The sequence below is a fragment of the Vulpes vulpes genome, chromosome 3, assembly GCF_048418805.1.
Source record: "Vulpes vulpes isolate BD-2025 chromosome 3, VulVul3, whole genome shotgun sequence".
In the NCBI taxonomy this organism is placed as follows: Eukaryota; Metazoa; Chordata; class Mammalia; order Carnivora; family Canidae; genus Vulpes; species Vulpes vulpes.
In genome coordinates, this window is record NC_132782.1 from 52,542,128 (window position 1) to 52,563,007 (window position 20,880).

Consider the following 20,880-nt stretch of genomic DNA (forward strand, 5'->3'; position numbering starts at 1 on the left):
CATTCTGAATACTTGTTATACCTCAGGTTTTAAGATTTTGATTAATTTACTCAAAAATGGTAGCTATCATCAGTCATCATCACCATACTCAATATCCTCTACCTTCCCAGCCTTAGCTTTCCCCTGATATGTCCTTTCAAGGGGTAGTGTTCCAAACATGGAAGATCTAAGCAGAACAGGTTAGGCAGGATAGAAACTAAATCTGCCTGAAATGCTGGAATGCTAAGCAGACAGCTCAGGTCTGGCAACAGTAGCTACATCCTCTTACAGGCAAGGGGAGCGGAAGGCAACAGGATATCCAGGTGCAGGAGCCTGAAAGATTTTCCTCCTAGGGGCCAGAGTACAGGGATTGAAAGTGGGCAATGCCTAAGGCAGAGAGACCATGGCTTCAGAAAGTCCAAATCACAGGAGTCCAACCTACCATTTCTGGCAAAAGCCAAATAAGACTTCTGCTAGGAGGGAATAAAGTGGGTAGGAAGATCACCAGAAAAAGAACATAAAACCAGGATTAAAGCAAAATCCAGTTGAAAGGAGTAGAGATTAAAATCGACCTAGCCCTTCTGAACATGACAGATGAGTCTCTTTTTTCTCCCCTGATTATAAAATAAATAACCCTGCAATTCTTCTTGGCCATAAATTATAGAGACATTTGCTTAGAGTGAAGGCACCAAAACATCCATGGGTAGGATACCCACCAAATTCAGAAGTGTTTTCCTTTATAGAAAATAGGTGGGAAAGAAGGCAAGAGGAAGAGGAAATGGAAGATGGGAGCTTTAACTATGTGTGTTACATTTGATTTCTTTGAGTGAAAAAAGAAATATGGCAAACATATTTAAACATATTTAATAATTTAAAATAAGACAAATACGTTTAAAAATTAATTGTGTTAATATTAACATAATCATTATAGAAAATCTGGGGATTTTATGAGTAATAGGAAGATAATGAGTTTTTAAAGTTATGATGTTAGCTATTTAAAAGTTACGATGTGATATTTCTCAGGTATAACAGGTCTCACTCCAGTGAGAATTCATATAAGACCACTGTGGTTGATTTACATACTGACAGTCCATATATGTGTGTTAGAAGATTTCGGGGTTCTTCGCATCATACTCCCTGGCCAACCATCTCAGAAATGCCCAACTCTTGACTCCTAACCTGGCAGGACAGCAAGTCCCATCTTAAGATAAGAATTAGGATCGTATACTCTCATACAGAAAGAAAACCTAAAAGACTTCTGAATAGGGTGTCCCCCGGGTGGCTCAGCGGTTTAGTGCCGCCTTCAGCCCAGGGCGTGATCCAGGAGTCCTGGGATGGAGTAGGCGTAGGGCTCCCAGCATGGAGCCTGCTTCTCCCTCTGCCTGTGTCTCTGCCTCTCTCTCCCTCTCTGTATCTCTCATGAGTAAGTAAATAAAATCTTAAAAAAAAAAAAAAAAGACTTCTGAATAATCAAAGCCCATTTACAAATTTCACAAACTAAAACTCATGGATAGAAACACATCAAGGATAAAGAATAGAACAATACCATCAACCACTGGATCTAACTGACATTTTACAATGTTCTGCCCAACAAGAACAGAATTCACATTCTTTTCAAGGGCACATGGAACATTCCTCAAGATAGACCATATCCTCGGTCATAAACCTTATGGATGTCTCCCATGAAGGAGAGACCTTCAAACCCTCACTCAGGAAAAAAGACTCATTTTACATAAAATTGATAGAGCGTCTGGAGTCTCTGACCATAGCATGACAGAAGAGAAAGCAGAATTGCTTCACGATGGGTAACGCTCTTCAGTAATAACTGGCTGCCAAACCATTTGGGAGGAGACAAAACAGCTATAAAATATGGACCCAAGGACCCAAAGCAAGCAATCTGGAGCCATCTAGTTCAGGTGCGAAGGGTAACAAGCCCAGAAATGCCCAGAAACAAAGCACTCTGCACTAGTATACTTAATGGTTTAGTAGAAAGAGCATGGGAGTCAGCTGATGAGGGTTTGGGCATGGCTCTGCCACTAACCCACAAGAGGCTGTGGGCCTGTCTTTTTCACTTCTTCTTTCTGGGAACTAACTTCCTCTTGGGCAAAATGGAGTCACTAGAACCTACGACTAGATCTCCCAAGATGCTTTCCACTTCTACCTCTCTGTGGCTATTTTTGTGTTCATTCTAATTCCCCTGGGTCTTCAAGGAAAGGATGAATAATTCTTGATAATTTTTGTGTTTGAAGTCAGAGGACAGTGCGAGACCTCAGAGGGCATATTTGCTTACATGAACTAGACTGTTCCACCCCTGCTCCCCCCCATCAATCCTGGATCTGCTCAGAAGTATCCCGAAGGGTTCCACAAGGACATATTTACAAACAGCTTCCAAAAAGCGGTAAAATGGCAAAACAAGCCTTGCAAGAGAAATTCTGTATACCAGACAATTTAATTCTGAACAATGGACCACATGAGGGTGTATAAATAACTAATTACGCTGGACAACATGAACAGCTTTTTTGGATGATTGCAAAATTGGGGAGGAAGGAAATGTGATGGGTATTTATATATTTGGGCTTCAGTCAAAGATTTCATATTCACTCTTAAGCAATTTGACTTACAAAATTAGCTCAGACTAGAACACGGTCAAACGACTCAAAATTGGCAGAGTCTGCTCTCAAAGGAGGATGGTTTGTGCCCAAGCATCCAGGGGACTGGAATGGAGGATTGGGTGTGTCCTCTAGGCTCTGCAGGATGTTCGGTTAGAGGAGCCTTGGTCTCCACTTCTCTCCTAGAATAGTAGAGACTGTTCAGGGGGCATTTGCAGAGTGTTTCAATTGGAAACCAAGCTCATCTTATTATCACACAAGCACATATTCCTGGGCACTTGATTCCACATTTTCCCCAAGCCCCTACTGTGTGACTGGTACAATGTCAAATCTTAGAGAGGCAGAGACTGGATCCCTGTAGGAAGCATGGGATATCTTGCTCATCACTGTCTATCTGTACTGACCTCTGCCTCTGACACCCACACACTAGATGTGCCTACAGAGTAGGTGCACAGAGATACTGGTTGGATGAATGAATTGTTGAATTCAGTGAGTAACACATAGTCCTTACCCAACAGAATCCTTAGTCTAGTGGAAGACACAAAATTGCGTAGTTCTCTCTAATACAGAGCAGGTGTCAATACATGCAGTCACCAAGGTGCCAAGGGCTCTGTGAGCACAGAAGAGACAGAGCAGTCAATTCTGGCCTTAGGGGTTGGCAAAGCTCTTTCCTTCCTGCTGCAGGGCCCCTCACATCCATTTTTCCATTGCTACCTATTTATCTTTGTACCAGCACTTCCAGAGAAGCCTTCTCTGACTCCAGAGATGTGGAGTAACACTCCCTCTCTTTTGCATCATTCTGCCTTAGGGCACCATGTTCTTTCTCTTCAAAACACATAGAGAAACTCATTATTTATATTTATGTGTGTGTTTATTTGTGTAAAGTCTACTCTTGCAAGACTAAAAGCAACAGTGTGTGTGTTGTTCATGTGTATCTCCTATGACCAACACCTACAACGGTGCCTAATGCCCAGGGGTGCAGAGGGCATTTTTAAAGTTGTTTAGAGGGTATACACATACAAAGGAAGTAGAATTTGACCAGGACCTTGAAAAGGGTTCTGACAAAGAGAAACACAGGAGAGAATTCTGGAAGCATGGAACAGCATAACCAGGTAGAAGAAAAGTACAGACAGGAGACACTGACGTGGTCACAAGGAGCAGAGCAGTATTCGTGACAAACGACAAGCTAAGGAATAGCAGTGAGAACCATCAGTGGTTTTTGAGGAAGAGAAATAACATGACTAGAGCTAGAACTTACAAAAGTGGCTCAAGAAGCTCTAGGAAGGACTGCCCGGTAGAAAGAGAAACTGGAGAGAAAGAGCTAATTAGGAGGCTGCTAAAGTGATCATGAAAAAAAATGAAGGCAGTCTGACCAGGGCAGCCCTAGTAGGAAAGAAAAGATCAAAGATGGCAGTAGGATGAATGAATGGAGTTACATGTGTGGAGAAAGAGAAGGAGAATTCAACAATAACCCTCAAGTTCCCACCTGGGAGAGTAGGGGGGCGGGGGCAGCTGTGAGCAGAGATTGCACACACAGCAGAGCAGGGAGTGGTGTGGGAATGAACAAAGCAAAAGAACTTCATGTGTCTGAGGGGTTGACAAGCCATCAATGGCAAATACCAGGCAGAAAGAAGATGGGGGCTAAGATGTGGATTAGGGGACACCTGCCCCGAGTGTGGACTGGAGTTGGTGAGCCTCCCTTGAGAACTCCCTGGGACACACCCATTTTTCCTGCACAAAGTCTCAGCCTGAGCTTCAGACAGTGACCTCAGAAGAGGGGTTCCAGCATCCTCCAGGAAGCCTAGCACCCTGTTTCTGCCCTCTTTGCTGGATCTTGGACAGCGGAGGCAAACCCTGCTAGCCATTCAACTGTTGGCACACGTGTAACCATTGCTCTTGGATCCTGAAAGATAGCCTTTCAACTTCAAAGATCTTGACACTTTCTCCTTCCACTGTGCTCTTCCAACCAGTGTCTGTAGTCTGAGCTTACCCCACCTTAACTCTTTCCCATCTTCCCGCTCCAAGCAGTCACAGCTGAATTGCTCCTGGCCTCATTGCACCCTGTGTCTTTATCAAGCATATGATGGACTTGAGGAAAAAACAAAAACACACACGAGGCTAGAAAAAATTATCCCGACGGTAGAAACCTTTGTTTGACTGACAGTAAGATTACACCCCTAAGTGTTTCCAAACTGAAATAATGAGGAAAATCAGCCAAGTGCCAGACTCATGTGAAGGAATTTCTCAAGGTGAAGAGTACCACATGGGTAGTTGGTCATGACAGTTGACAGAGAGAACATGGTTTCTCACCAGTCATCCAGAGCCAAGCCTGGAGAGGGGTGAGGCCAGACTGATGCAGACGGGCTTAGCTCTCAAGGAGTTTTTCCTTGAAGGAGAAAGACAAAGGCAGGATGAGAGCTCTACCAGCTGCTTCCTTCAGGAGGCCTGCTGCGGCAGAAGCACCCCTCGCAGATCCGCCAAGACTGAAGCTTTTAAAATTACTACTGACAAGGACACAGGGTCAGAAGTTTCTAGAATTACCTTCCACTTGAGTCAAAAAAGCACAGGGGAGAAGGGGATTCCATTATCACGGGCGAGTGATTTTGAACCCTGGCCCACACTCTCACCCCCCCAGAGATACCTTTGGAGGTAAAAGGGGAGCCTGCCTAGTGGCTGAGCATCGACACAAGGCATCTGTTCTTTCTAACACCCCAAAGTGTGTAGCTTGAGCCTTTCTGCAGGAGCAAGAATATTCATGCAAGGCGAACAGCCCTGGGTCAGGACCACAGCACCTTCCTCCACCTCTCTAAACAAAGCCTGTCATTTTGTCTCAGTTTCAAAATTATATATCTTGTCTTCAGTATAGATAGTTTTTTCCTTACCTCGAGAGGCAGCAAACTTGGGTGAGAAAAGGTTGGGGTTCAAAAGTCACCCTTCTGACCTCTTGGTTTCCTTGGGCCTCAGTTTCATCAAGCGTTCAAACGAGGGGATGATCCTTGCTTGAGCATCCTCAGGTTGTTGTGTGCATATAGGAAAAGGCCTTGTACTCTCAAGCTCTCCACACATCAGAGATTATAATCATGCACTGACTAAACCCACCAGGTAGATTTTCTTCTACCTCAGTTTCTGCTCCATTTTCCTTGAGTGTCATGAAGTGTGTCAAGAGGCTGTCACCTGCCTTCTTGGGCTGGCTGCTCTCTGCCTGTGTCAACACCAGAACTATGGAGCATGAGGCTGGTCAGCACCTCCAGTCTGTGAGAGCAATTTGCACCACGTATGTTAGAACACGTAAGACAGGGAAGGAAAGCCGACTTCTTCCCGCCATTGGTACTCCTTAACAAAGAACAGCCAAGCTCGTCTGAGAAAACTGGATCAACCAACCTTGCCTAGAAGGTTCTCAAAATTAGAGAGTTCATTCTGATGGATGGGAACCTGGGGTCAGATCATCCTGGGTTCTAGTCTCAGTGGGCCACTCCCTGGCTCCCAGCAAGGCCACCTAACTTCTCATCCATACAACGTGGCTAGTAACACCAACCTACAAAAGGAGCTTTCGATATTAAATTCAATGAAGTAATAAATGTGAAAGTGTCTGTCACATAGTAAGTCCCTCAGTATGATTTCCTTCCTTCCTCGCAGGAACAGAGAGAAGTAATAGTAATGATAATAATAATAGTAATAGCAGCTATTGTTTATAGAGCATTTACGAAGATATAGAAGGATCTGTTCTTGGAGCTTTAATTACATTGGCTCATTTAGCCCTTATAACAACTGTTTTCATCTTCATGTCATAGGAGCTAAAGCTCAGTACGATTAAGTACCCACCCAATGTCCCGGAGCTCGCAGGAGCAGAATCAGGATATGACGCAGGCAGGTTGCCATTCGACACATTGCACTTACCCACCACGCTACAGTGCTTCCCTTGATTGTGGATATTATTAACCCACAAAGGTCCCTTCAACTTTGTTCTGGGATTTGATACATGGGCTTTTATCCTCTTATTAATATGGAATCACTTTCTAGAAAAGAGAGATTCTAATGAGGTTTTTTTTTGATATCACAAATGTGCTTTCCTGTCATTTGTAATGACTCAGCTTCTGACAAGCTTGTTAATTGAATGTTATTTTTTTCCTCCACCTAAACTACCCTTGCAAAGTTCACATACAGTTATTTATGGTTTAAGAGCATCATATATGTAAACTGAAGTATGTTTATTAAGGTTAGAATTAACAGCGATTGATTTGATTTCACTGATTGGGTAATTGGGGAAATGAACAGGTAATTGGGAATTTACAGAAGAAGGTCAGGAGCAGTTCCTGGGAGGGGCCAGTCAGACAGATCTATTCCAGGAGCCTTTGCTCAGCTTTGCCTGCCCCACTGTGGGGCAGGGGAAGAAAGCATAGTGTGCACACTTGCCTATGGCTGGTTCATTACTCGCACAAAAGCCACTGGTCTGGTCTGATCTACTCTGACACTTCCCGAGGCACTGCTGTCTGCAGAATGAAACCAAACCTCGGCTAAGCATCAAGGGTCCTCCACCCTGGACTGGCTCCAACCACTTCTTCCATCACACCTCAGACTCTGCTTTTCCCCAATCACTCCCTCCCCTGGGCCTTTGTGCAGGCTAGTCCCTTCCCCTTTCATTCTGCCAGTGTTCTAGCAAGTTTTCAAGGCTGTTTAAACTGTACCTTCTCCACATGTATGTCCCAGATACCCCCAATCCAGAAATAGTATTTTTTTTTTGCTTGAGTTTCCCACTGCATGAAATTATATTGCTATTTTAGAATTGAGCGCTGATCATCTTGTGCATGTGTGTCTTCTCCTTTCACCAAGGTGAGCCCCTACTTGGCAGGGTGAAGGTGACATTCATCTGGGAACACTCCCACAGTCCATCAACAATTCCTAGTGAGAGGAAGCTTTCAATAAATTTCAGCTTACTTGAATTGAGCTTCTAACATAGCACAGTGGAATCATTTCATGACTGTGCTTTGAGTTGAGAGTCCACCCGAAAAGCTAATCAAGCCAATGAACTTTTCCTACAGTGACTGTAACACAGCACAAGCCATCAATCTCTGAGAGCCAGAGGGAAAAGTCAGCTCTAAGCATCTGGAGATGTACTTAACTAAAGGCATCATTCTACCAGAAAGTGTGATTGTGATTTCTCTCACTATCTAGCATATGAATAAGCATCATTATAGTGATAAATTAGTGGCAGGAGCCATTGATTTTTAGAAAGGAGAATTAATAATGCATCATGGAATTGTAGTTATGGACTCTCAGGCATCCTTTACATAATCCGTGATCATAAAAATTCACTTGATAGCACTTTACAGTTGGTACATCAACATGACTTCACTCTCATACTGACACAGAAAACTGGACTCATCACCAATTTACAGAAAAGAAAACTGAGGACCAGACAGGCAAAGAGACACAAAATTATTCACTACTAGAGTTGGGTCCAGACTGAGGACCCCTGACTATATCCTGGGTTCTCTCCTCCCAGGCATTGTGCTGTCCGCTGAATGGCTGTGCCATATGTTGGAACCTTATGCAAATGGTGATGGTATTTGGAGGTGGGTCTTTGGGAGGTGATTAGGTCATGAGAGTGAAGCCCTCATGAATAGGATTAGTGCCTTTATGGAAAAAACAAAAACAAAAACAAAAAAACACAAAAAAGATCCCTCACGTCTTCTGCCCTATGGGGACATAGTTCTCTGCGAACCAGAAAGTAAGCCCTCATCAGACAAAGGGAATGCCAATGCCTTGATCTAGGACTTCCCAGTCTCCAGAGCTATGAGAAATAGATATATGTTATCCAAACCACTTAGCCAATGGCTGTTTGATACAGCAGACTGAACCAACTAAGACACACGGCCAGGGTTCAGGAGCCTCCTCAGGATAAAGTTTTCAGATAAGCAGCTTCCTCATCAGGCCTCTGGGGTCCTTGTACAGAAGGCTTGTCTGCATCACCACCCCAGCCACAGTTGGTGAAGTACAAGCTGGTGTCTCAGCTGTAGAATTATTCACTCCAGAGTGTGTCAGTATCCAGAACACTCCAGAATGTTTCAGTGTTCTCTAGTGACATTTCAAAGACTTACCTTCAATTTCTTTTTTTTTTTAATCCAATTCCCTGGTCTTCAAGAAATATCTATGCCCCAATCCTAAACCACTCCTTCACCCTATCACCTTTGCCCTACACAATAAATTGCCTGATTCTTTCAAAGATCATCTTTCAAAATGAATTTGGTGACATCACTATACTCAGTGGAGGAGTTATTCCAAGGGAGCTAAGTCTTCATCTATTTTAGTAAAATATTAATTCACAATATAAGCTCCCTGGTTGCCCAGAACAGAGCTTGGCAAACAGAAGGTGTTCAATATATATTGACTGTTGAATAAAGTAAACAAAATAAGAAATAATAATATTAATAAGTGTATTACTTAGAGTAATCACAATAAAAACTAGAGCAAGGATGGTTAGAAGTCATTGCCTCCGAGTGAAATGACTCACGGTGGGACGAGCATGAATCAGGAGACTGCTGCCTTCCTTATGTGCCTTCTGGAGTATTTGATTTCAGGGAGGAGTCTTCCTAACTAGACTGAAGCCTTTTCTCAATGTTCCTACCTGCAAAAACTGCACCCTCCCTGTTGAAAATGGAAAACCACCCACAGCACAAAGGCCCTGTGTCTGCACCTGTTTTAACCATGTGGCTGTATTACTTTAACAAAAATCCGAACGTTAAATATATTTTACAAATCAGTTTACATTCTTTGAGACTTGTGGTTTCTGAGTCGCGCAAACAAAGGACCAACACCTCTATCAAGAGCCCTTTCTTCCATTCTCCTTCCTGGAGCTTAAAATAATGAGGCCAAATGGAATAAATAAACACGTGGCAACAGGGGAGCACACAGCCCTTTTACACATTCAACAGTGTCTTCCAGAACGATTTGCTAAATCGTTCCCCACCAGTTCGGTCACAAACCTGTATCTAGAGTACACCAGAGCCCCCAAACTACCCCCATCTTGTGCAGAGAGTGGAGGGACAGTCCTTCCAGGTCGATCTAACAGGAATTGCCCAGGACATGCCCACGGGACTTCCAATTAGCCCGGCACTGAGGGTGAGTGTGGATGGCTACTGTACTGGAAATGACACAACTTAAGCAGAAGTTCAAAATAAATGTTCATGGCTGAAATTAGAGCAGAGAGACAAAGATCAGTGGGTGGAAGGAAGGAGATGTGTGCTCTGTGCCTGCCTGTGCTGCCCAGTGGCTGAATGAGTCACTTGTCTGGACCAGATGCTGCTCCTCAATCAGAGGAGGACAAAATCCTGCCCTGCCAGCCTCACCAGGTGGTTGTGACCATCGGAGGAGATACTGGGTGTTAAAAAGTTTGGGGAGCTATAAGGTGTATATTTTGAAAGATTTTTGTTGTCACACATTGGTCTGGAAAGAGAAGGAGAAATGTTTTTTGCCCTGGCTTGGGACTTTGAGTCGCAAAGCAGCTAACTCAGCACCTAGGGGAGGAATTTTGGCCTCCAGCCTCCTGTCCCCGTTGTTAAAATCCAGCACAATGCTGTAGAATAGAATGCATCATGTAGATGTTATCTTTAAAAGCAGACCCAGAGGGGCCCATGTGCTGCCCTCCAGGCCCTCCCTGCAGAACCCTTGGAGGACAGTCATGCTGACTCTCTGCAACCTATGCTTTCTCCCCAGGTTGAACCTTTCAGAGGCAAATTCAGAAAATAGGCACTGAGGGCCTACTCTTTCTGGGAAATCTTACTGCATTTACCAGAATCCCAACAGCCCTGTGAGGCAGGCACTACTATCTCCCTATTTTTAAGGTGAAGGTGGAGGTTGAGAAGGTTGAAGGGAGTTATGCAAGCCTGCACACAATTCAAGGCCCAGATCTCTGTCTGAGCTCCTGACCGTCACGGTGACTGGATGTGGGGCCAGGAAACCAACTTGAACGGTGCCAGCATATGAACTCCCAGTGAGGTGGAACCAGAGGTACACACCATAATCTATCCCCACTCCTGATAAACATTCACTCTCCAAGAAGGTTCTAGTGGCTTCCAAGGAAGGGCTTCTCTGACGCAGCAATAGTAGTACGGCCAGCCTTAAGGAAGATGTTGAGAGGTTTCACCTTCTCATGTCTGTTTCTGGCTTTCCACTCTGGGGGGCCCTCACATGAGACTGTTACACTCGTGACAAATCTCCAGGGGTCTCTCTACGGGAGCAGACCCTCTCCAGCTGGCATGCCCACCTCAATCTCATCCAGGCAGGGTGAACATGGCCTGTAGAGTTTCCCAGCTGGCCATGGCCTCGCCTGAGAGAATCTGAGTGCACTGTAGGCACCTGGGGATATCTACAATAGGTTTCAGAAGGGGTCTCTTGGCCTTGACGAGACTGAGTTGAGTAAGCTGTCAACCTGGAGGTTGGGCAAGTATTCTCTTCTCTCAGGATTTGGGGAGGCCCTGCAATCTTTGTCTCAGAGTTTGTTCTTTCTACCTTGATGATAGAGATTCCAGTTCAAGATTAGAGGATACTTGGCTCAAGAGTACCCTTAAGCCAGGAATTTCACTGAATCCATGGATCTGGAGGAAGCTGAGATCCCAGATGGAAAACGTTCCCCTGCTGGTCAAGGGCATGGGTATTTCCACAGGCCTAAGAGGCAGCTCTGCCTCTGCTCTCCCCAGGAACCTCCACTTCTTACAGTTATGCTTTTGGGCAGTCCCTGGGCCCTCTAGCTCCCACTGTGGGCCACAGGGAGGTATGTGGCCCTCAGGGCACTTCACAGTTCACAGGCTTCTTCTGCTTCTCTGACCACAGCCTGAGGCTTCCTGATCTGGGTTTGGGGGAGTCAAGAACCTTAGGCCCATGGGCAGTCCTGGTTCTGGTGCAGACTTGCAGTAAAGCACTCAGGCCCAGGCTCATGGCTGCTATGGAGGATGACAACAGAAGTTACCAGGTGGGCTCTTCTGTCCTTAGCCTTGGAGCCTGCAGAGAGGAAGTAGGTTGGCTGCCCTGGCCCCTGGCAGTGGGCTGCTAGGGATTGGATTGTGACACCTCCATTTTGAAAGGGAAGGCAGAGGTCCTGGCTGGGCCTCTCTATGCAGGCTTCAAAGGGTTATCTGGAGGAGGCACCTGGCTGGTTCAGTCAGTAAAGCATGTGACTCTTGATCTCAGGGTCATGAGGTCGAGCCCCATGTTGGGCATGGAGATTGTTTAAAAGGAGGGAAGGAAGGAAGGAAGGAGGGAAGGAAGGAAGGAAGGAAGGAAGGAAGGAAGGAAGGAAGGAAGGAAGGAAAGAAGGAAAGAAGGAAAGAAGGGAGGGAGGGATACCTGAGGCTGGGGACTGGCAGGATCTTTCCCTCATCAGAGTAGAGGCTACAGGCAGAAAAGAGGGCAGTCACAGAATTTCAGGCCTCAGAATCCAAAGTGTCTTGGAGGGTACCGGACACTAAACTGAATCAGACATTATTCAGAGAGAATGTGTGTCTATTCTGGCACTGAGAGAGAAGAACAGGATTTGGTGGTGCCTGGAGCATGGTCAGGCTTGGTTAGAGAACAGCAGGAGACACTTCCTTCCCTGCAGTCTCTGGAAATAAGCTCACACTCTCTCCTCCTGAGCTTTCTGAGATCAGTCAGGAGAGGCCACTGATGGATGGGCAGAGTCCTGTCAAATTCCTCAGGCACAAACCCAGGAGTTCACAGTAGAAGGACTAGGTGGTAAGCGTATGATTTAAAGGTGTCCTGACCAGACTAGGGGAGCCTGGAAGTTTCAAGTACAGTCAACACCTTCCACTTCCACTTCCCCAGCCCCAGAGGCAAAAGAAAGTCCAGGCTTGGGGGCATAAGCAACTTGTCAGGAGAGAGAAGGCAAAGAGTGAAGCCTGCCAGGCCACATAAACTCAGGAAGGTTCTGGGAGGGTCGTGGGGGGCAAGCAGAGCATGACAGCATGGTTGGGGCTGAGCAGTGAACAGAGACTCAGGTAGTGATGGGGGTTGGGGGACCTAGAAGCAGATACACATTCCCACACCTGGGCTAGGCTCAGGGGCAGGCTGGGTCCTGTTAGGGTGGGGAACATAAGAAAGACAAGGGTATTAGTAAGAAGATAGGATCCCATTCCAAGAGTTTATAAAGGCAGGGCCTGGGGGAGAGGAGGAGTGGGATTGGACTCAGGTTCTAAGTTTAGGCAGAGGATCATAGCACCAGGGCCAAGACTGACATGGTACTTCTTTCCCAGCACCACTGGCCCAAGGCCTCTTACACTGTGACTGACTTTTTTTTTTGTTTTTGTTTCGTTTTAAATAAAAACAAGATTCACACACTGCAGAACCTAGGGCCAGGCTGAGCCTCTATAAGGCCTACATGAAATCTGGTATAAGTTACTAGAAGAAAGCTAGCGAGCCAGGGGAGGCCTACAGAGCCCAATTCCATCCTAAATCCCTGTTTGACTTTTGACAAATCCCCTCACCTCCTTGGGCCGTAGTGACCCCCCACAACCCCATCCCATATGAAATGAGGCTGGAGGACCACAGCAGAGGTCTGTGAAGCCCAGTGACCCAAGGAGGGGCCCAGGGTGTCAGAGAAGAGCGAGGCTCCGAAAGGGAGACCAGAAGCCCCAACCCAGAATTGCTGAGAACACTTCCATTTTTAAGTTGAACATGTTGAGTTTCATTTGGATTTTAGGTAGCAATCCCAAGAAAGGGAATATAAAGGGAAAGGGGAGGATACAGAACAGAAAAGAAAAGAAAAAAGACAAGATGAGAGCGCTGAGCTAGATGGTCTCCTACCATCTCAGTCCTGTTGGGCTCTGACTCACCACGATGCTCTCCTGCCCACATTTTCAGGAACCACTTCTGTTCCTTTCTGTCATCCTCTCAGGGAAGAATCCATACATAAGCCCAGAAAAAGCCAGTGGTTAGATCTCATTTTCCAGCTCTGAAGAGTGGCTGGCTCGCAGAAGAGGAAACTGGGGGGTGATGTGGGCTGGAAGGGAGGAGGTCTGAGGCCCTGAGCTGTAAATCAGGCTCAGAGGTTTGGATACCCCACTGCGTGACCTTCAGATGCTCCTCTGGGCTCCAGAAACCCGCACACTAACACACAGGCTGAGGGAAGCATGCCAAGCTCCCAGGCTGCCCCTGGAAGCTGGGCCCACTCGGAGGAGTTATTTTGAATTTTCAGGAAAAACTGCTCAAAGCCAAACCTTCCCTCCCAAGAACAACACAGGCAGGGATTTTTTGACGTGCTTGGGTGATGAAGGCTTTGGCCGGCTCTAGGCCGATGCCAGGCCGGTGAGACACACAGATAACGTCCACGCCCGAATCAGTACGTATGGATCACAATTGTGATTTCATTTGGTTCAAAAATACCTCCAAGTGTTGCCAAGTCTCTAGGCTTCCTGACATATTTTAAATGGTTTTGCTCTACCATTTCTCAACCTGACTGTGCTATGGCACAGTTGTCTCTCAATATTCAGCCCACAAGGTTAAGGCATTCCATACGAGCTTGAAGATACGCAAATCCAGACGATTTCCTGTCTGTGCACACTTACCACCAGGTGAGAGCACTCTGCTGCTCTCTCACACGAGAGGATTAGTTGAAACCATGTGTGAGTGTAGGATAGTGAAATGAGCACTGGATTGGGAGTCAAGAGATGCATTTCCTAGAGCCAGCAACTGACCTTCCCTCCATGTGAGCCCTGGTAGGTCACTTCCTCTTTCCAGGCCTGTTTCCTCACCGTGAAGGCAGGGGTGGGGAGAGTTCTTTCCTCACACAACTGGCATTTACCAAGAACCTACTCTCTAATGAATTGGTTCTCCTTAACCAAGGTCACAGCTCAAGGAATGGCACAAAAGCCACATCAGACACATTAACTCTGGAGATCACTAGAGTATCTGATGCCGAAGTCAATTTTGCCTCAGTACAAGAAATGTGTTGGGCACATATCATCCCTCTGAATGCTCGTAGTGTAATAAAGGAGAGTGACATGGAAGGACAATCACCTGGCAGCTTGGCAATGATTTACTTGCAGTTACCTGGCTATCATGGGGATTCAGAGAGGGTAGCTCTTCAATGTGTCCCAGAAAAGGTGACAGCTAAGTTGAATTCTAAAGGTGGTGCACAAGACAGAGAAGCGAAGGGAAGCAGAAGGAGGAATATGGACAGGAGTTTCAAGAATTTCAAAGAAATTCCTCTATGATGAGACACTGCGGTGAGAAGGGAAGAGGAAGTAAGAGACTAGGTAGGTCAGATCTCCAGGAGCCTGCGTGCATCAGGCTGCGGGGTTTAGTTTTGTTTGGGTTCTTTGCCCTGAAGGCAATAGCGAACCCCCAAAGTGCAGGGTGATAACGGAATCACATTTGTATTTTAGAAATCTCCCTCTGGCTGTCTTATGGGGGGTGGTTTGGAGTGGGAAAGGGAAGGCAGGGAGATGGCTCCAGAAGCAAGAGCAAGAGGTCATGTCATGGTGGGAGAAACTGCATCAGGCATATGGGAATGAAGAAAGGGAAGTGAAACCAAAGTACATAGTAAGGGCCATGAGTAGATGAACATTTTCCATTTCTAACTTTCTAGGACTCCACAGCTAAAGAAATCTCCCTGCACACATTTCACCTCCCATTTTTACCACCCCTCCCCCCAGCGCCCCCACACTGCAAAGTCTGGCTGGCCCCTCCCACCCTGAGGCTTGGATAATAGGTGTGGCAGCCCGCCCAGAAGTTCCCGCCATCTTCTCCACCAGCATGTTCTGTTGCCTGAGCAGTTGGCCGCCACCATGAGTGTTAATTGGAGAGACATCTGAAGTGACCAGACTGGTTACGCCGCCGCCATGATAGACACACTCCATCTGCTCTAACAAGGCGCCTCTCAGTACACACACGAGGCCAGCCCGATTCCCTGTGCCCAGGACTTGTTAGAAGTGAGACTCAGAGAAGTTAGATTCATAGGCTTTTAAACTGAAAACTGTCTCAGAGAACATTGAGTGCGTGCCCTTTATTTTGATAAGGAAGAGAAGTCCTCCTCTTGCCCAGGGTCCTACTAGGAACTCCTGGCCAGGTCTCCTGACCCATGCACTGGCCCATGCACCCATGCACCTTTGTGGGATGGATAAGGTGTGAAGCTGGGGACTGAGCTTCTAAAATCACAAGATGACCAGTAGAGTTCCCTCAGCAGATTTGCTCGGATTATTATTGACTAACTGGATAGTGACGTGACTTCAGGGTGGAATTTTCATCGAGTACACCAATTTCTTAAAGATATTTAAGTCATTCTATCATCCAGCTGGAAGGGACTTTAGAAATAGCCTCCTAGTCCAATGGTTTTCTGACCAGTATTTGTTTGCTTTGTTTTAGGAGCAGATCCTTTTTCACGTGATGAAATGGAATCTCGGAAAAGGAAGCACTTGGACAAGAGGCCAGAATAAGTGACAAGGTGTGATTAGCACCAAGCTGTTGGAACCCCAAGCACGTATTCCACATCCGTGGTCTTATTTGGTCTTCACAAGGAGCCTCACTGCTGCCCACTCCCTGCTCTGCGCTGGGTAGGGATGTAGAAGGGGAGGGCTCCATGATGAGTAAGTGCGTCTATCTTATTTTCAGCCCTAAAATCTTACAGAAAGGTTCTTAATATTACCTGATTGTTCCATGGCATTTCCTAATTATTTAGTCACATTTACACATATAATCCTGTGGTAACTGTGAAGAATGCTTGTATATGCTTTTTTATAGAAGACACAGAGATAAAGGAGTTGCCACACAGTCCAATCAGCGGGAGTGCCAAGACCCAGCTTGGTCTCAGTGTTTGGACCCCCAGCCAGGGACCCCTGTAACCAAGAGTTATCCCTTAACCTGAGAGCACCCACACTCTCATCAGTCGCCGTTTGCGGACTCCGTTCCAGTGGTGAGTAACAGAGAACCGCTGTTGCTAAGCTGCAAGATTACAAATAGCATTGCAACTTCCTTGATTGTCGTTCATCAACAAGGGAGAATGGAAGTCATTAAAGAGGCCAATCGGGGACTTGTAATAAACTAGGAGCAAAGGTATCTTGAGGAACCAGCAGCAACTGGAGGTGTCAGTGAAGGGAAGAGGAACATAACTTCATGAAGCCCCAGCTTGGCCCCCTCTGCTCCCTGAGGTGTTGAGAAAGTAAATAGGTCTGATCCAGCCCTGCAATAAATGACAAAGGCCAAACTAAAGCTATGTGGCAGGTGCTAATGTCAGCAAGGCTTGCAGTACGGTTAAGACTGAATGCCAGGGGACCAAGGACATACTCTTGGAAGAATCTGGTCATCTGTGAGCCTGAGGCAGATGCTCCATCTGGGTGCATGGCCAGGGGAGGTTCAGGCCTGGGTCATCTCCTCCCCAATGAACACTTTCATAATAGGCAGAAATCTGGCTTAGAGTGATCCTGAGAGGGAGAAAGCAGTGGGAAATGCAGCTCTAAGCAAGGCCATAGCTCTGTATGAGGGGCTTCGAATGCATTCTCATTTAGCCAATTTTCGATCATATGGTGATTGAGTCACTTGGCCATGACAGCTGCCTGATTCTTAGAAGCAGCTAACAACTCTCCCACGATAATAATAGTGATAAAAATAATACAAATAGCAGCAATCATTATAAGCATAAATATTATAACAACTACTATTAAGGACAGCTAACAGACATAAACAGTTTGGAGTCTTCTGGAATTCTTTACTGTTATTACTGCATTTGCTTTTCACAAAACCCATAGGAGAGAGGCAGGGAAGGAATGACAATCATACCCATTTTACAGAAGACGAACCTAGGGTCCAGAGATTAGGAGTGGGTTGTCCAAGTCATAGAATAATTTAGTTGTAGAGTGACCAGGATTCAGAGGTGGGAGAGTAGAGGAGGGAAGCTGAATAATTTGGGCCTAAGTCCCAACAAAGAGGGATACTGATTTCCCTTTGAAAGGTATGCATCTCCTTGTTCCTTCTGGGGCCAACTAACATTGGAAGGTCACACTGATGAATAGGAAGTCAAGAATCTCAGAGATCCAGCCATTCCTGGGGAATGTGACCTATGAGGAGCACTTTAAAAAGGGAGATGCAGGTCTCTGGGCCTTGAGCACAGACCAAATGACATTCACCGTTGCCTTGTCCTCAACTTCATGACAGAAGCCACAGGACAGGGATCCCTGGGTGGCGCAGCGGTTTAGCGCCTGTCTTTGGCCCAGGGCACGATCCTGGAGACCCGGGATCGAATCCCACATCGGGCTCCCGGTGCATGGAGCCTGCTTCTCCCTCTGCCTGTGTCTCTGCCTCTCTCTCTCTCTCTGTGTGACTATCATAAATAAATAAAATTAAAAAAAAATTAAAAAAAAAAAAAGAAGCCACAGGACAGGTAGAGGAGAAGAATAAAGAAGCCACTGAATAGACACACGTCCAGCATTGCTCTTAAAGGTCACACATCCTTGCCTTGTCTGTCCCCTCTCCCCCACCGCCACCCCATCTCCCACTCTGATGGGAGCTCCCATATGGCCTGGGCTTGGTTTTTGCCTTCTGTGCATCCTTGGTGCCTATTACATTGCTGGGCACATAGCTATTGTTCAATCCATGTTGAATTCATGCATGCATAAAGGAATGAATAGATGAATATATCAGGAGACACCTAGCATTGAGACTGGGGTTACATTGAGCACAACTCTTGACTGAAACCACCTGCTCCTTTGTACCAAGAACGTGGTCTTTATGTGTCTTCTCCTGTTAATATGTACCACTAATATTTACTTCTTTGGAAAGTGCAGTGAAAACAACAGTGTGGAGTCTGAATGACAAAGGGTGAAACAGCAGCACAAGCCCCAAGGCATCACAGAGATGGGCTGCTTAATAAAAGCCACACAGCTGCCTTCCTCCTCCCATTAGGCCTTGGCAGGGTTACTAACCCGATAAAGGATCCTAACCACCTGAAATGATGGCCATGTATCAGTTCCAGCCCACCTGGACTCATGTGTACAACAGTTTCAATCTACCTCTGAGACTTCACCCAAAAGACCATTGACTTAAATTAAAATACCCAAAAGAGGGCATTTAATTGAAAGGCAAAGCAGAGGTCTCCATGGGCAAAGCCCTGTGTGAAGCTCCCAGGGTAGGAATAAGACAAGTAATCTGATTGGTTTTTGCTTTCAAGAATTTATGGTATTATGAAGGACAAGATAATACCAGGCAAAAAATAAATAAATGCTAAGTAGAGCATATTAATTTCCTATTGCAGCTCTAACAAATCACCACAAATTTAGTGGCTTAAAATTACACAAACTTCCTATCACACAATTCTGGAGGTCTGATGGGTCCACAGGGCTGCATTCATTCTGGAGGCTCTAGGGGAGAATCTCTTTCCTTACTTTTTCCAGCTCCTAGAGGCTGCTGCATTCTTTGGCAGCTGGCCCCTCTCATCCATCTTTGAAGCCAGCAGCATAGCGTCTTTCATCCTCTCCCACCTCCTGCCTCCCTTTTATAAGGACCTTTGTGATTACATTGGGCCCATTTGGATAATCCAGCATAATGTTCCCCCTCCAAGATTCTTTTTTTTTTTTTTTTTAGACTTATTTATTTGAGAGAGAGTGCAAGCAAGCAGGGGAGGGGCAGAGGAGAGAGAAAATCCTCAAGCTGACTCTCTGCTGAGTGGGGAGCCCAATGCAGGGCTTGATCTCAGGATCCCAAGATCATGACCTGAGCTGAATCAAGAGTCGGATGCTCAGCTGAACCATCCATGTGCCACCCCCGACCCAATTTCAAGATTCTTAATTGCATCTGCAGAGTTCCTTTTGCCATGTTAAGTAAAATAGTTACAGGTTCTAGGAATTAGGACATGGGCTTCACTGGGGGCCACCTATGAAGGAGCAGTTAGAAGCTTTGGGAGTATAAAGAAAGACATGATGAATTCCAATAAGAGGCTCGACTGGGCATCACAAAGGAGATAACATCTGGACTGGTCCTGAAGGATAGATAGGATTTTTTAGGGAAAAAAAAAAAAGAGGAAATGGTGGAAAAGAACCTGGTGAAAATGGAATGTAGGACTATACGGGAAGGAAGCATGGTAAAGAATATCATCTAGGCCAGACTATGAAAACTTTTAGGTTCTTTATGCAGAGGGAGGCCTGGAACAGTTTTTAGAAATGCCCTGTCTTCCCAAAAGATCATTCTAGTAACAGCATGGACAATGTACAAGAGAGCTAGGATATGCAAGAGAGGGCAAGGTGACCAGTATGAAGTTGCCGTAATAGTCAGGCCTGTAGATAATGAGCTAAGCCATTGGTAATGGCTCTGGTAAAGAGAGGAAGATTTAGACACACTAGAGAAGTCAATTTGTCAGGATTTGATGACTCTATGGAGGACATGAGAAACCTGAAAGAGATGGAGCTATAAGTGCATTAATTTGAATTGATACCCTTGTGTCAAATTGATAACCGTTGGCTCATTAGATGAATGATTAGTGAAAGAAGTACACGGGCAAAGGAACAAACTTGATGAAGGAAGGCGGTGCATTCAGCACAAGCTGTTGAGTCCAAGGTGTTGAGGGGTTTCCAGGTAGAGATGACAGCAGGTAGGCAGAGTTTCAGAATGGAATCTTAACTGAGAGATCAGGGCTCCCCCAAATCTGACTGCCATCCATTTGTCTGCTATAAGGGTCACAGCTGACATAAGTGGGTTTTTTTTTTAAGATTTTATTTATTTATTCATGAGAGACACAGAGAGAGAGACAGAAACATAGGCAGAAGGAGAAGCAGGCTCCCTGTGGGGAGCCTGATGTAGGATTTGATCCCAGGACCCGGGGATCACCACCTGAGCCAAAGGCAGATGTGCAACCACTGAGCCACCCAGGTGCTCAACATAAGTTTTTAAAATGAGTTCTGAGACACCTGGGTAACTCAGTCACTTGAGCCCCTGACTCTTGATATCCGTGCTCAGGTCACAATCTTAGGATGGTGAGATTGAGTCCTGCATTGGGCTCTGTGTGGAGTATGGAGCCTGCTTGATATTCTCTCTCTCTCCCTCTCCCCTTGCCCCTCCCTCTACCCCATGTACTTTCTATGAAAGAAAAAGAAAGAAAGCTTCTGAGACTTGTCATAGGATGGCAGAAATTCCAGTTCTTTTTTTTTTTTTTTTCTTAAAGATTTGATTTATTTATTCATGAGAGACACAGGCAGAGGGAGAAGCAGGCTCCATGCGGGGAGCCTGATGCAGGACTTGATTCCAGGTCTCCAGGATCATACCCTGGGCCGAAGGCGGCGCTAAACCACTGAGCCACCCGGGCTGCCCAGAAATT